The sequence below is a fragment of the Sinocyclocheilus anshuiensis genome, unplaced genomic scaffold (genome assembly GCF_001515605.1).
Source record: "Sinocyclocheilus anshuiensis isolate Anshui unplaced genomic scaffold, SAMN03320099.WGS_v1.1 scaffold186, whole genome shotgun sequence".
NCBI classification, from domain to species: Eukaryota; Metazoa; Chordata; class Actinopteri; order Cypriniformes; family Cyprinidae; genus Sinocyclocheilus; species Sinocyclocheilus anshuiensis.
In genome coordinates this window covers 1,703,829-1,720,714 of record NW_015542355.1, presented here as the reverse complement: position 1 = coordinate 1,720,714, position 16,886 = coordinate 1,703,829, and the positions used below count along the sequence as shown (strand labels likewise).

Below are 16,886 nucleotides of genomic sequence, written 5' to 3'. Positions count from 1 at the left end.
TATATATATATATGTATATGTATGTATATATATATACATATATATATATATATATATATATACATACATATATATATATATATATATATACATATATACATATATATATATAGGCTATACAGTATACATACACACACACACACACACACATATATTTTTTTTGTATAGTATATACATCTAGTATATACATACATATAACTTATAAGAAACTAATACATTTATTTAGCAAGGGCATTTATTATATTACAAAATATTTTATTTCCAATAAACACTGTTCTTTTGAACTTTCTATTCATCAAAGAATCCTGAAAAAAACCCTACATTTTCACAAAAATATTAAGCAGAGCATCAGTTTTCAACAGTGATAAGAAATGTTACTTGAGCACCAAATAAGCATATTAAAATGATTTCTAAAGGATCATGTGACACTGAAGACTGAAGTAATTTTAAATATAATAATAATTCACAACATTATTGTTTTTAATGTATTTTTGATCATATAAATGCAGCCTTGGTGAGCATAAGAGACTTAACATTAAAAATTCATACCAGCCCCAAAGTTTTAGTTTTTAGTTCTTGTAGTAAATTTAAATTCATTTATTAGTAACAACGGCAGCCTACATTCACTGTGAAATTGTGCTGACTTATTGTCCATGCATGAACAGTAATGAAGGTCCAACATGTTGGTTCAAAATTCGATCTGTCGCTGGGCTACTTGATGTCAAGCTGAGACCCGGAATCTCACACACACACACACACACACACACAAACAGCAATACAAGGCCCTGGACTGAAATGAATCTGCTGTTCCAATGAAATGAGTCTTGAAGCCACGCAGGGGGTCGTTGTAGTCTGAGGGGGTGGCAAGCAAGGCAGCATAATGTCTCTCGGTAGGGGGGCGGGGGTGCACAGCTTTATGTACAAGCGGAGCGTTAGCCTGGAAAGTCAATAGCGGGGCCAGTGTATTAAATATGTAGATGCCAGTGGCGTCAATAATGCGGATTTTCTCAGTGGTGGCAGGAGCCACTGTCATAGTACACCAAACGGCAGACACTAAGCTGTTTGACTAAAGTGGGTTTGACGGGCCAGAACTGGATCATGATGTCCACAAAATCTCTACCATGTCCTGACCCAGATGTGAAGTTAAACTTTTCTTTTTTGAATTTATTCCATCATACAGAATGCGGAGTTTATCTGGCTTTAGGTGGCTGAGGTGGTGCCATCCTAAAAGTTAAAGCAACAGTTCACCCAAAATTAAAATTCTATCATAATTTGCTCACCCTCATGTCATTCATTCTTTTATGGAACACAAGTCAAAACAAAGATGATTTGAAGAATGTTTTGACTGTTTTTATCCATACAGCTCCCAAAACCATCACACCACATTGACTTTCATTAACAAAAACCACTGAGAAAATCTTCAAAAAAATATTTTATTCTCCACAAAAGAAAGACACATAGGTTTTGATCGACATGAAGGTGAGTAAATGATGACAGAATACATTTTTTTGGTGATCAATACTTTAAAGGATTTTGGCATAATCCAACAAACATACAGTAAGTGTCCCAAAACCTGGACAGAAATCAAGATCACAGTCCACATTTAACACATGACATGGCATTTGCATTCTTTCACGGTTAATAATTCTTCTAAACAAACAGCGTAATATATACATTGATTATGTTCAGTGAGCTATCAGGGACACCAAAATTTGTTTTGAGCCCCTGGAGAGTCAAAACAGTCCAAATAATGTAGCCTATCTCACCAAGGAGGTGTTTAACCTGAACCTGCTCTACATTTAAACAAGTTGTTTATTAGTGCAATTGCATGCAGCATCCTGATGCCATAACCCTATTAAAGGCAGAGTGAGTGATTTTTCAAAAACACTTTAGAAAACTGATTCGGGCCGTCACTTACTCTGCCTTTAACTGATCATATTAAAGGCAGAGTAAGTGATTTCTGGTAGCCAATGTTGATATTTGAAATCACCAAAACAAACACACCCCTACCCCAAAAGGGTCTTGCCTCTATTCTGATAGCTCCGCCCCACATATACGCACGCAACCCAGGCAACGATTAGTTCTGTGAAACAAAGCAAAACCAATGTTACACCGTGTCTACGGACGTGAGCGGTGCGGCGCAACAAATCCCCGACAGAAAACTGCTGCCGGGTTCTATTTATGACGTGCTGACACAAATTTCAAATGGTTTTCAACGGTCGTTTGATCGCGTCCAGTGTAGGCAGACTTTAGCTGTTGTAGACACGGTGTTACTCACCTATTGAGAAGAAACAAAGCAACCTCGGCGTCCGATCGCAGGCCTCCGCTCCTTGAGTTCTCTCCAGCGCTGGAAAGCTGATCCGATATTTACACGGGTCCTACTTCTTGCCTTATCGTTCCGCAGACGTTTTCCTCTTTTGTTTTTTATCCGCCATCTCTATCTTTCTGTCGCTGGCTCGGCTAATGTCCGTCCCATGCACTGAACGCGCTCTCCTCCACATCACGAGTAGACACGCCCCTTATTGCTGATTGGCTACAAGTTTGTTTTGCGATTCGGCCCGAATCAGTTTTCTAAAGTGTTTTTGAAAAATCACTCACTCTGCCTTTAAGACCATCTTAGAGCAATATGAACACAGTATACAGTATACATACACAAAGTATGGCAACATACTGATGTGCTAGCATTACATAACCTGACTGTAGACTGGATTAGCTATCTAAAGACTGCTGGACAAGTAGAGCCATGGACACGTAAGCTGCAAACGTGCTGTAACTTGAAAACTGAAATATGTCACTTTGAGGTCTTGACCTTCATTCAACTGAAACTATGTCAATGTCCTGACCCAAAACTGCACTGACAATGCCACTGCTTAACAGAGGATGGGGGCCATAGTCACACTTTAAGACAATTGAAAAAGGTAAAAATTGAATAATTCTAGTTGCATTTAGAAGATGCTGTTTCATCCTGAGCACTAACACTGCATGGAGAAGTGGGCTTGGGTTAATTGCCTCTAGAGAGTGGTGATAGACCGGATTGTTACTAGGATCCAGGTCCTACAACTCTACTTGAGATTGAACCTGCAACTTTTCTGTTATAAGCTTCTGTTGGTAACTAGGCCTGTTAACAAGGTATATAAATATAAATATGCCATGTATAATATAAAAATGCCATGAAATTTTACATCACATTTTTATAACGTTTTTTTATAGGGAAGAAGTGTGATATGCAAGTGCTCCATAAGAGGTTCAATACATACAATCAATGCATACATACACCTCAGAAGTGCTAACAAAAATGCAAACATCACTACCAAAAGTTTTTTTTATAATCCAAAAGTTTGGGGTCAGTAAGATTTTTTGTGTGTGTGTGTGAGGGGGGGGAATTCCATTTCCATTTCAAAATATCTTATTTTATTTTCCACAAAGGAAAGAAAGTCATACAGGTTTGGGAGGGAGAGTAAATGTTGACAGATGACAACATGAGGGAGAGTACATTTTTGGGTGAACTATCCCTTTAAGGTGTGCATGTATCAAAATGACACTGAAGTGATGTGAACCAAAAACTACTGTCTCAATTATTTGTATGCCAATTAATCATCCCTATGTTTAACCATTAGGCTTCCACCAGATGAATATGGTGTGTCTGTGAGCTGAAGAGCTCCAGATCCAGGGAAGCAGTGTAATGTAGGTCACTTTACTGCTCTGCCTCCACACAGCCCCAGTTCCACAGCCCAGGGACTATAGGTAGAGTAATGATCAAGGGAGAGGATACACATACACACACACACCAGTACACTGTATTGGGTCATCCACTCCAGCCAGTCCACTTTCCCTGTCCTCTACAAGGAAACCTTCAGAGGTTGCTTAATGAAACCAGCACACTTTTCTCAGAGCAGTGATCCATATCCATACTGAACAAAATGAGGTTTAACTTATGGTTAAACATTACAGCATTACAGCACAACAGGTGCATCTGATCTAGATCTCCACAAGTTTCACACTTGGGTCTATATAATAGAGGAAAAAAGCACTTCAGGGAGTATGCTAACCAGCAAAACCTTATTCTCTAATTCAGTTCAACAGAACGGATGCATATACAGTATATATAAATTTTACAGTTACATCACTTGCAGCTGCGCGTGCATTGTGGTGGAAAACATTGGTAACAAGTGGAGGGAAAAGGGTAAAACCCATGGAATAAGAGAAAAAAATGTATTGCTGTGCCTTTGGATGTCAGAATCGGAATACAAATAATTTTTATAGAATACTGTCGTCAAAGACACCATTTGAAGCTAAACACAGATGTTTAAACGGACAGACTATGGATGAAACCTGCTATTACTTCTTTACTTTTAAAGCATAAATTTGATTTAAACAATAGGTCTACATAATATTCACATATGCAGTTCATAGGGGACATATTGTATTAGCCCTACAGTTATAGCATGAAATAGCCTAATATTTAAACCTATAGTATTTTATATAAAATTTACCTATTTTATCTCACAATTCTGACTTTTTCTCTCGCAAATGCAAGTTTATATCTCCTAGTTCTGACTTTATAACTCGATTTAACTCAACAATTGCGAGTATGTCAATTCTGAGTGGAAAAAAAGCCAGAAGTGCGGGATATAAACTCGTGATTCTGAGCGGAGGAGGGAAAAAAAGAGAATGACAAGTTGATTTTTCTTATCAGAATTGTGAGATATAATCTCGGAATTGCGAGAAAACAGTCAGAATGTTGAAATATAAACTCAAAATTACCTCTTTTTATTCTTTTATTCCTTGGCTTCCATAGCCTGCTACTTTAAGACTGTCATTTTCTGCCACCAGATAGGCTCCGCCCACAAAAAACATCAACACTGAAATTGGTCTATATGTATATATATATATATATATATATAAATTCTGGAAAATGTTCAAAAACACAATTGACTTATTTGACTTTTGGATAATTATATAGTTTATCTGGCTTCATAATAAAAATAACTTTTAGATTTGGTGTGAACATGTTCAAAAAGATTCTTGATACCGTCACCAAAAAAATTATGTTTGCCATTGCCATTAAATACTGCCCCAAAACTGAAGTGTTTGCAGGTCTGGACAGAACCTGAAGTAAAACAGCTGGGGAGGAAATGCAACAACAGAATAGAAGGGAAGGCAAAAGAGGAAAAAGGCAGGAAGGGAGAGAGAGAAGAAGAGAGAAACTAATTTTTCAAAGCCAGATTGGGGACATCAAGTGTCAGGATTAAAAGAGATTAAATGTGCCTACAGTTTTTGGCATTTTGTTTAACAAAAGCTGCATTTAAAAAAAAAAAAGCAATTTAAAGACTGCATCTCAGCACTAAACAAACTCCTTCAACATTCTCTATTTCACAAATGTGATTAAATAAAAGATTAAGTGAAACCACAAACTTTACAATAAAATACTTATCAGCAAAACCACCGAATTCATGGGATACATAATAATTATTTTATTAAGAGGAAAATAACCAAACTAGAACTTAAACTATTAAAAGCCTTTTTCATTAATTGAAATAAAGCTGAAATAAAATATTAAAAACCTTCAATGAAAATGAGAAATGTTGCCTTACTAAAATGACTACAAAGTACTAAAATTATTCAAATGAAAAGCTAAATACAAATGATTAAAACCTAAATTTAAATTTACTATTAAATTACCAAAGTTAAACTAAAAACAAAAAAGCTATCAATATATTAATAAATACTATAGCATATAATACAAAAACAACACTGATAACTTATAGATCATTTACTTTTTTACTTTTAAAGTGATTTAAAAGTTTAGAACTTGAAACTAAAGTTAAAATAAAGTCTTATTTTAAAGACCTTCGAGATAAAACACAAGCCAACTGCATAATTTGGATTTTTATGCTGAGTACTAACATGCTTGTACATGCAGAGGCACAAAGCTCTCAGAAGAGGCCTTCAGGCTTGAGAATAAATGAAATAAAGCAGAGGGAAAAATATAGAAAATACTGAAAATAATCCTGGCTTATTCTGTTAATTCTCTGTTATTTAAAAAGTGGCATCACACAAACATCTACCATATGTTGAGCTGTATTATGTAGGGGTTTTGTGTAATGCTACTACAACTATAACATTAACAACAAACTATATAATATTGTGTCAAGACTCCCATATATTTAAAAGCACATATAGTTACAGCCTACAGATGTCCTATTAAACCATATTACTTGATGGGAAAATTTGTTTGTTGTGATTATTATTAATAAATTACATTATTCATTTAACATTGGTGTCCTTCATCATATATCAAGATTGTGGATTAATTGTCTGCACATGATCTCTCTCTAACATCATCCGTTGTAAAATCACTCTAACACACAGCCTTGAGTGGCTCATTCTGTTAATGCACTAGAGAGGCACTTGCTAATGACTAGCACTAATCTGGACACTGTGTTCATGACCTCGGTGTTCTGACCTCAACGATATTGCAATGGCACATCCAGACCCTGCAGATCTCTGAAAGTGTTAAATTAATAGTGTCTCTGCTCGCGGGCTGAATAAGTAAAGCCTTTTATTGCAGAACCTGACCTGAAGGAAGACAGTGCTGGGGGGGATCCTGTGCTAAAAAGGGTTTTGAGAAGGCCAAGCCATGTGGCGCTGCACTGGTCCGGGGACACTAGTGGAAGGGCAAGAAGCACAGCGCTGGGGCAGCCCTTAGTAATCCCAGCACAGCCTCATGATTAAGGGATTATCACAGCAAGTAGTTTTTTCCATCCCAAGAGAGCCCTGCTCAGAGGATCGGTCAGCACAATATAGAGAGGAGGAAAGAGAGAGGCAGGAGGAACAAACTAAAGGGTAAAGATCAAAATCTTGCTTTGGGCACAAGAAACAGCGGTTTGCCTGAATGTCCAGATGACTGATCAGTCTTAAGGAAGACCTGTAAAATTAGGTTCACATGATCATTCATGAAGTTTTTTAGGGGGCATTTACTTAAAAAGAGGGCAACAAAATGAAACCGAACTCAAAGGTCTCAAGCCATCACAGCCCCGTTTGTGGTGCTCATGGCAGGATGCAAAACACAAAAAAATAAAAAAGTTTGTGAATTTAGGCATCACAACATTGTAATGTACAAAATTAAAGATTTTAAAATGATTTTAAAAATGAAAAATGACAATGCTATTTCAGAGATAATTGTTCCTAAAAGGTTAAATTTTTGCCATAATTTACTGCTATACTTTTAAACTAATTGTACATGATGGCAAAAGTAATTTACATTTTTAAAAATAAACATAAAAAAATGTACATATCTAAATACGGACTGGAAAATGTTCCTATGATATTTTATGGCTGATAATAAATAAATGAACAATGTAAAAAATGTATACTACTTTGTTAATAAAAAAATATGAAATCACTTAAAAACTAAAATACTTTGTGTTTTGTGAAGTAATTTTAGGCATCAAAATATAATATAAAGATTTTTATGCACAAACACATAAAAATCTGCTATAGTAACTAACATAGTAACTAATGCCAATATGTGCTCTTGAAAAGATTCAAAAGCTTGTAAACTCATATAATCTGATAATCTATCGCCATCCCTTTAAGTTACTGCTAAGTGGCAGAAACAATTAAATATTCATTATTGGTCAATAGCAATCAATCAGCCAATAAAGATAGGTAGATACATATATGCTGCTGATATATATCGTCCATTTCTAGACTAGCTAACTTTTCTCAGAGTGTTTTCTCTCAATGTCAGGACACTAATCAAACCATAAATATACTATATAACAGAACAAATCTAAATGTCACTAAACAACTAGTTAGTTGTTGGACAACTAGTTGACATTGCATATCCCTAATGTACTATATAATGAACTTAGAATGCAAAATTCTCGAAAAGAACATAATGGCACCACAGTGATTCCACCAAATGCCATACCTGATTAAAGGTTTCAAAGCTTTGGTATTTGAAACCCACTACTCTTCTTAAAGGGTGAACTTTGCCTTTTGAAAGTGCAGCGAACTGCACGGCGCACCTGACACACCAGCACCAAACAGAATGAGCCCCCGTCCAACCCACTCAGCTTAATTGCTCTGCGACTGCAGAGAAGCGGGGAATCAATCATATTTCCATTCAATTAGCCAGCCAGCAGTTTTTTTTTTTGTTTGTGATGGAAGGATGAAAGCTTGTTGACTCGATGAGAAATCCCAGAAAACACATGTATGCTTTTAGCCTATAATAAATAATTTAAAGGCACAATATGTAAGATTTTTTTATTAAAATATCCAAAAACTACTAGAACAGTGTTATATATTTTGCTGACTTGTGTACTTACATTATCCCAAATGTTTCGAAGAATGTTTAAATCCAGAGAAATAAGCAATTTTAACTAGTGACACGGAGTGTGTCCATAGTGTCGTGTCGCCTGCCAATGACGTCACAAACCCTCGATTTCCGTTTTTGTTTTGTAGAAAACACCAAAGACACTCTAATATGTTGTGCATTTAAATAGACCGGTGACGACCGCACAGAGTAGCATTATAACAGAACTTTCAAATGTATCTAGTATGATAAAACAGCGCTGCTTTTTTTTCCCCACATACGCACGCCTGGAAGAAGCGGAAGCGGTCGACTGTGGCATAATAAAAGCTCCGCTAGACGACAACTCCCATGATTCCACACTCAGTCACGGCGTCATCAAACTACGCCTTTGTCTATTTGTTTACTTTGAATACGCGCCCTCTAGCGGCGAAAATTACATATTGTGCCTTTAAACAAATTAATTACATAACATCAATTAATCAAATACATTAATTCAGTTCATACAGGACAAGTTCTCTAATTCTTTGTCTGTTTGCACGTGCAGACGGACATCTTTGGCACATTTGTACACATGGTCCCCTTTGAGATGAAGCACCTTGATCTCTGAACAGTGAAAAAAAGACAAGACAATCTGGTCTTCAACTCTCTCTTATCCACTCCTGACCTCCCAAGAGGCACATTTAGGGAAAAACGAAAAAGAGAGAAGACCTTAAGTCAAATCCTAATTAATATCTGGCCCAGAAAACATCATTCATGGAAGTGCAAATAACGGCTACGGATGCCAATGGTGGTTTATAAGTAATGACTTGTGAATCCTTGAGGAGCGTGTCTCTCTCTCTCTCTCTCTCTCGTTTGTCCCAGTGCAGTTCTAAATCTGTCCATATAGACTGTCGAAGCGGAGGCTAGTTCATTCTGCCATAAGCTGAAATGAAAACAAGCTGAGGGGAGCCACACTCGCTTCTCTTAAGTGTCAGGTCTGATCACAGTGGAGATGAACACACAGTCCTAGAGGCCTAGGGGAGGCAATGAGCTGGATTGATTTATTGATCAAATATTCCTCACTGTGTTTTGTGGTTTCAGCTGCGATCTATTACTCAGAAAATGAAATTCTATTACAGGCAATAGGCGAGGGGTTTAAAATGTTGCAAGGATCTGATGGTATTCTGAGCACTTCAGAGCATGCAAAGGACAAGTAACGTACTCTACGTACTTTGCTTGGCAAATGCATACTTAACGTGTGTTCTTGTGTTACTGATCAAAAACATTGCTAGTCTTGAGGTGAACAATTAATCCGTGCAAGTTAATCCACTGAAAAATGGATTGGGCAGAATATTCTTAACCACTCCCCTGCAACCGTTAGTTTGCTATGAGTAAGAGATGGAGAGGAGGAGCGCTAAAATAAAACCCCGCCCTCTAGTCAATATTCCGTTTCAGTTGGAAATACGTCACAGTACTGAAGTAAAGTCAAAGCCACTGGAAGGCAAGCCTGCAACCTTTAGCCAAAAAAGTGTAACAGCTAAAGCTAATGCTTCAGCTTTGGCGGTACGCAGGGAAGGAGACCAGAGGCTGTTTTTGGTTACACTTTACTTGAAGGGGTGTGCATGAGACTGACATGACACCTTCATAATCATGACATGACACCTACATAATCATGACACGACACATGTCATGAATATGAAGGTTTTTTTATGCATGTTTATGACAACTGTCATTAAGTGTCATTCGCTCAGTTATGTAATTTTTAATGCAAAGATGACATTGTTTGAGATGTCTTTGTTATGGGCTATGGTTAGGGGTAAGGGTAGGGGTAGGGTTAGGTCAAATAATGTCATATTTGCATGAAAAATGGATGTCAATGGGGGAGAGGCTTAACTACGCTGGATAAACAGCTTTTTAGAGGAAACAGCTTATCATTTAACAAATTGACAGCCTAGTATTGGCTAATCTTCAACATGTTTTACACTAGTTTACACCGAAAACTGACTTTTATAAGAAAAGTCACTGACTTTTTGCGACAGGTGGGATACAGCTTACGGCACTTCTCATTTATTCCTACGGTATCCGTAAATGTCAAATAAGTGTTGCACAACTCTGACTGAAATTCAGTGATGTCAAGGCTGTAATGTGATTGGTTATTAAGGCACACGTGATCCAAGTTGACCGTTATATGCTTTCTCCAATAGTAAGTAATACAGACCCTCTCATCTCCCAATAGTAAGACAATCTCTGTTCATTATGGTATCCGTAAATGGCGATTGAGTGTCGCACGACTCTGACTGAAATTCAATGACGTCAAGGCTATGTAGTAGTAGTAGTAGTAGTAGTAGTAGTATACTTTATTGTCCTCGAAAGGAAAATTGTTGTGGACTACATGTTACTACATGGACTACTCAAAACTCTGGCAATTTGATAATACCTAGAATATCAAAATCAACTGCTGGCGGCAGAGCCTTTTCCTATTTAGTGCCCAAACTCTGGAATAACCTACCTAACATTGTTCGGGAGGCAGACACACTCTGTCAGTTTAAATCTAGATTAAAGACCCATCTCTTTAACCTGGCTTACACATAACACACTAACACATTTCTAATATTCAAATCCATTAAAGGGTTGTTAGGCTGCATTAATTAGGACGACCGGAACCGGGAACACTTCCCATAACACCCCATGTACTTGCTACATCGTTAGAAGAATGGCATCTACGCTAATATTAGTCTGTTTCTTTCTTATTCTGAGGTCACCGTAGCCACCAGATCCAGTCTGTATCCAGATCAGATGGTCAATGCAGTCACCCGGATCCAGTACGTATCCAGCCCAGATGATGGATCAGCACCTAGACAGGACCTCTACAGCCCTGAATGTCAGCGGTGATCAGCTCTCCAATAGTAAGTAATACAGACCCTCTCATCTTCCAATAGTAAGACACTCTCTGGTAAAGTCAGCAGCAACTTCCGGTTCACGCAGACTTTAAGCTTGACAATGCGTTCTAAAAATGTGAAAAAAGATGCAACAAGAAGATGTCAATCTGCAAACCTAGATCGATAAGTAAAAAATATGCAATTATTAATTTGGGGGCTTTTCCAAAAAAAAAAAAAAAAACTAATTAGGGATGCACCGATATTGAAATTCTGGCCCGTACTGATAAGCCAGTAATTATTTTCTAGTATGACTGATAACAATAAATGCCCAATATTACAATTTTATTCTATTTTGTCTAAATAAATTGTATTTATTAGATAACCTAATAAGATTCAATTAAATTAAAAATAAAACACTACAATTTTAAATGCTGCAAATTAATTTAGGCATGACATTTTAAGGTTACATTTTACATTGTTAACTAACATGAACAAAAATTTAAAATACTGTAACAAATGCATTGCTCATTGTTAGTTAATGTTAGTTAATGCATTAACATTAACTAATGGGACCTTACTGTAAAGTGTTACCAGAAACTCTAATAGTTCTTGATTACCAATATGGTACATGCCTAATAGTAACATCCGTGATTAATATGATTAATTAAACAGCATTTCATGTAATTAGTTTGATTAAAATTCTAAATAGCTTGACAGTTCTAATAATAAATAAATAAATAATTTTATATTTTTACAAATATATTTTTAGACAGCACACAATAGACACTGGATTTGAGCCTGAAATAAATCTAAATCTGATTATAGCTCTACAACAGAAAGTCTGGATGTGATCGGAGTGGGAGGGGGTTGGGTGAACGGGCTACAGCGATCATCTGAAGCGCAGCTGCTGTCAGCGTGTGCCTGCCTGAAGAGGAACCATACTCTAATGCCATGCCAAGGGCGCCCCTGGCCACACTGACCAAGATGAAAAATAGCATCCTTTCATCTAGACAACACCTGGCCACAGATACATCGTCTGCTCTCATGGAAACAATACACTAACATATCTAATTGTTTTCCTTAATTGTTGGATCAATGTTGTCATGACCAGACATCAGAGGATGATTCGATGCAGATGCTGATCAAACACTGATGATGAAGAATCTATGAGAGGACAGCGGTTAAAGAGATAGTTCAACCAAAAGTTATTTGTACCAAACACAAATGCTGTCAGCATTTTTGGAAAAAGAAAAAAAAATGGAAAGAAATAACATAAATAGGTTCATAAATCCATTCTCAATCCAGAAATATGCACAAACTAGATTATCAGTGAAATCCCATATAATAATATGGTTTATGATCATATTTGTGTGCATTACTTTAAAAAATGTGACTGAATGTTTAAATGTCTTTTCAGGGCACCAGACCGCATATTCTCCAAAGTATTCAGCCCTAAATGATCAAAAAGAAACCTAAAAGACAAACAAAATGGAAAACTCCTGCCATCACAGATGAGTGAATGCCACGTATGATGCTACAACATGCAAATCCTTCCTTCTGCAACAGATATTTCCTCCATCATTGATTTTATCATGACACAGCTGTGTGGTGTAGTGTGCTGTTTGTTTCATTACCACAGACACTCCCTTGGGCTCTGTATGTGTGTGTCGCACGTCTTTTGTGCGTGGGTACGCATGTATGTGTCTGTTTTGTGTAGATTTGTGTATCTCCATATGTGTGTGGTTTACAGCTGTGAGAGACAGGGGTTTAATGAGCTTTAGGAGAGTGTTCCTCTATCCATTAGTGTCTATCAGGACTCCCCATGGGCTCGGAGGGCCTGCTCACCACAGGGGGAGGAAACAACCTCCCTTCCCAACCTCCATTTTTAGCCTCACATTCGCCACACATCCCCATTTATCAGCGCACAACAACTAAACCAGGCTGTTAGATAACATCGCCGACAACATCACCGAAGGTTTAATATCAACCAAAATAGAAGGGGTATTCCTGTTCAACTTGATTTTGAATTTAGAGAGAGATAATTAACATACTGAGGAATGAAATGCTTTATATTACTTAAAACACTTCCGTTATGCATTTCGGATTGTTCTGAGTCACGGAAAGGACAGAAAAAAAAGAAAAAAAAAAACGCAAAATGTAAATAATAATAAGCACTTACCATATAAATGTGCATTTACAATAGCAAAATACATTTTTAAATATTTAAAAATAGAAAAAAAAAACATTAAAATGACAGAGAATATTTTCTAATATTCTCAAATTAATTGTTGATGGTAAAGTATGTGCACCCAAGCAAACTCTATCATATTTTGGCAGAAATTAATGTCACTTAGAAACACAATGCCAGCATTAAAGGGTTAAAATAATAAAATGAAATAAAATTACAGCCTACAATATGTAAAATGTAAAATATGGGTGCTGAAGCAAAAACTATTGAGGAACGCCATACTAAAATATTGGAAAAAAAGACCTTCGAGAAAGAAGTCAAAGTGATGAGACCTCATGTGTAGAGGTCCGTCTGAGTCACTATTTCTCTATTGATTGGCTCTTATTAAATGATACCCTGCTTTCTTCGTAAGTCAGAAATGTCATGCCACTGGTAGGTTGCCACCATCATCGGAGCACTGTATTTGTAACAAAGCTTATTCACCATGCCATCACCAACCTCCCCCTATCAACTTTTGCTTCTCTTTTTCTTCTTCTCCTTTCCACACACACACACACATCCACCCTCTCCGCGCACTCTAGAGGGAGCAGAATAAAGGGGATCTCCACTTTTCTCCTAGGACTATTATTAGATCTTCAACCCAGTGACAAAATAATCACACGTTCAGCTGAATCACCATGCAGGCAGTGGAAGCTTCAGTCCTGAAGTATGCGAAGCTATGAAGCCTCCGTTTAGAACAAAAATAAACTAATGTAGTTAAATGGAAGAAGATACATTTCTCTGGGATATAAAATTGTGAAATAAATGCATATAAACCACTCTAACTGTGGTTTGACAATAAAATAATTATGCATTCCAGCGCCAAAGGGTTAAATCAATCGATGTCCCTTTAAGGTCACTGTCAGACAAACGGTAAACAATGGCGAAATGACCATATAACACTCTCCTGAGGATCAGATATTAGTCAGGATCAGTAACCTAGAATAAACATTGACCTCTGAGCGTCTTCACAGACTGAATGTGTAAATAGCTCTGTGATTCCCCAGAAAGACTGTATTTGTGTGTTTGTTTGTGCGAGAGCAAAAAGGATTCTCCACAGCAGGTCGTGGCAAGCCTGTTGCTGACATTTGAATGAAATTCAAACACAGAAAACAATAACCTCTTTGTGAGGTGGTCAAAGTTGGTCAGATACAAACGCAGTACAGAACTAAATTAAAAGGTTTATAGATCTGTATAGGCTGGGTAAAATATGAGTTGGTTGAGCTAAGGCATTCAAGTATGTAACCAACTATTAAAAGATTCGAGATCCCAAAGGTCAAACACTCAGTCATATAAAAATCCATATTGACTGACCACTAATCTGTCTGATAGTACACAGACTATAATGTCTAATAATAAGAACAATTAAGAATATTCATATTACCAATGTCAAATGAGATTCAGAATATTTAAATATAATCAATGTATAATAATATTCAGATTTAAATCACTCTAATAATATTCAGAATTAGGGATGTAACGATTCACTCAACTCACGATTCGATTCACGATTTTGATTTCACGATTCGATTTTCTCACAATTTTTTTAACAAAATGAGATTGAAGACATTATACAGTAAATGAAAAGGTGTCGTTTTATTAGGCTATTGCTGCACGTTTCTTTGTGAAATTGAAATATAACAAAACTAAATCCAAAATTTAAGAAAAAACCCAAATCAAACAAGTAAGTTACACAAATAAAAGAAATCTCTTAATATGAACAAACTAAGGCTTTGTCTGTGCTCTTTCCATTTAAAATTAGAGGCAACCACTGGATTTGAATCATGATCCAAACAAAGATTCGGCATACATGCAGCATGAGAAGTTTTTAATCTAAATTAGACTGTATAATTTAGAAGTCTGAAGCAAAAACAGAATGGTCTGACTTTAGTTTTGTGAAACTATACTACATAAAACATATCTGAACAAAACAGCAGACGAGTTGAATGAGATGCAGATTCACTCTCTGACAGCAGGTGGCGCTAATGAACAGCAATGATACAGTGTTTCCTTAGTTACCGCTGAAAACAAAGCAGAGCTGCGCTTATGAACACTACTTTAATATGCATTGTTCAGAGGCAAGACGAAAAGAAAATACCACGTAAACTTTTCTAAACATAGTCAGTTCCCCTCAGAGATACATTCATATAAACTCCTAATCCAATTGTATCGCGATTTGTTTGGCATCTCAACCGATTTGAATTGTCACATATTTGAATCGATTTTCGACCGGCTCGTGGTTAATCGTTACATCCATATTCAGAATATTCAGGTTAAAAACAATGTCCAATAATAATACTTAAATTATTCTAATTATAATCAATGTCTAATTATATTCAGATTATACTTCATGTCTAATATTCTTTAGAGTATTCATCAGTCTAATAATATTCTGAATATTCAGATTATAATCAATGCCCGATAACATTCAGAGTATTCAAATTATAATCAATTTCTGATAATTCTCAGAATATTAATTTCATCAATGTCAAATAATATTATAATCAGTTTCCAATAATATTTGGAGTATTCCAATTATAATCAATGTCTAATAATATTCAGAATATTCAGATTATAATCAGTGTCCAATAATATTCTGAGTATTCCAATTAGAATCAATGTCTATTAATAATCAGACTCTTCAAATATAATCAATGTTTAATATTTCTTTGAATATTCATATGAATGTCAAATAATATTTCTTTGAATATTCAACTTATCAATGTCAAATAATATTCAGATTACAATTAATATCTGTGATGGTTACGGCCCTGAAATCTTCTCCATGAAAATACACATGCCGAAAAGAAACTATGTTACCACACCTATAAAATATATATAATAGCCACAAAGTGGATGCAAACAAAGCTGAAACTAAAATATGAATCGTGAAAGTAAAAATTAACCAATAGAGTATAGCTGCAACACCCTGACTCAGGGAATGTGCAGCTTTTGGGCCATTTGCGCAGCCATTTATCCATTAGATGTGTATGAGTATTTCATGCTCATAAAGATTCTGCTAGGTTTGAATGGGCTATTTATAGCAAGCCAATGACGTAGTTTATCAAACTTAACCCCTTCCCACAGATCTCGCCCAGAATTCAAAACACCGCGATACCACGCTGATCGCTCGCTACACTACACTAGGCTGTTCGCGCTGAATGTATATGAAGCTGTAGACAGGTGTGTCGCGGCACATGGCGATGGCGCACACAACTGCCGACATCTTGAGAGAAAAAGGTAACTGTGTGCATGTATCGTGCATTGAATCAAAACCAGTCATGCTCAGTTATGTCATCGAGGGACGAACCCCGTCCAACGCTTGATACAGGGACACGGATGCTCGCTCAGATTACAATCTGATAAGCATGCGATCTTGTCAGATGAATATATATCGGTAACATATGATCAAAAGAAAAGGGTTGAGTCAAAATGATTACGTCGGAGCGCTACGCAAAAATAAGGGGAATACAGGTGCTCC

General features: G+C 36.5%; 1 protein-coding gene across 1 annotated transcript in view; it reads right to left on the bottom strand.

Moving 5' to 3' along the window:
• Positions 1-16,886, bottom strand: part of LOC107691656 (protein phosphatase 1E-like) — a 45,984-nt gene that overhangs the window by 28,228 nt on the left and 870 nt on the right. The gene's annotated exons all lie outside the window — the stretch shown is intronic.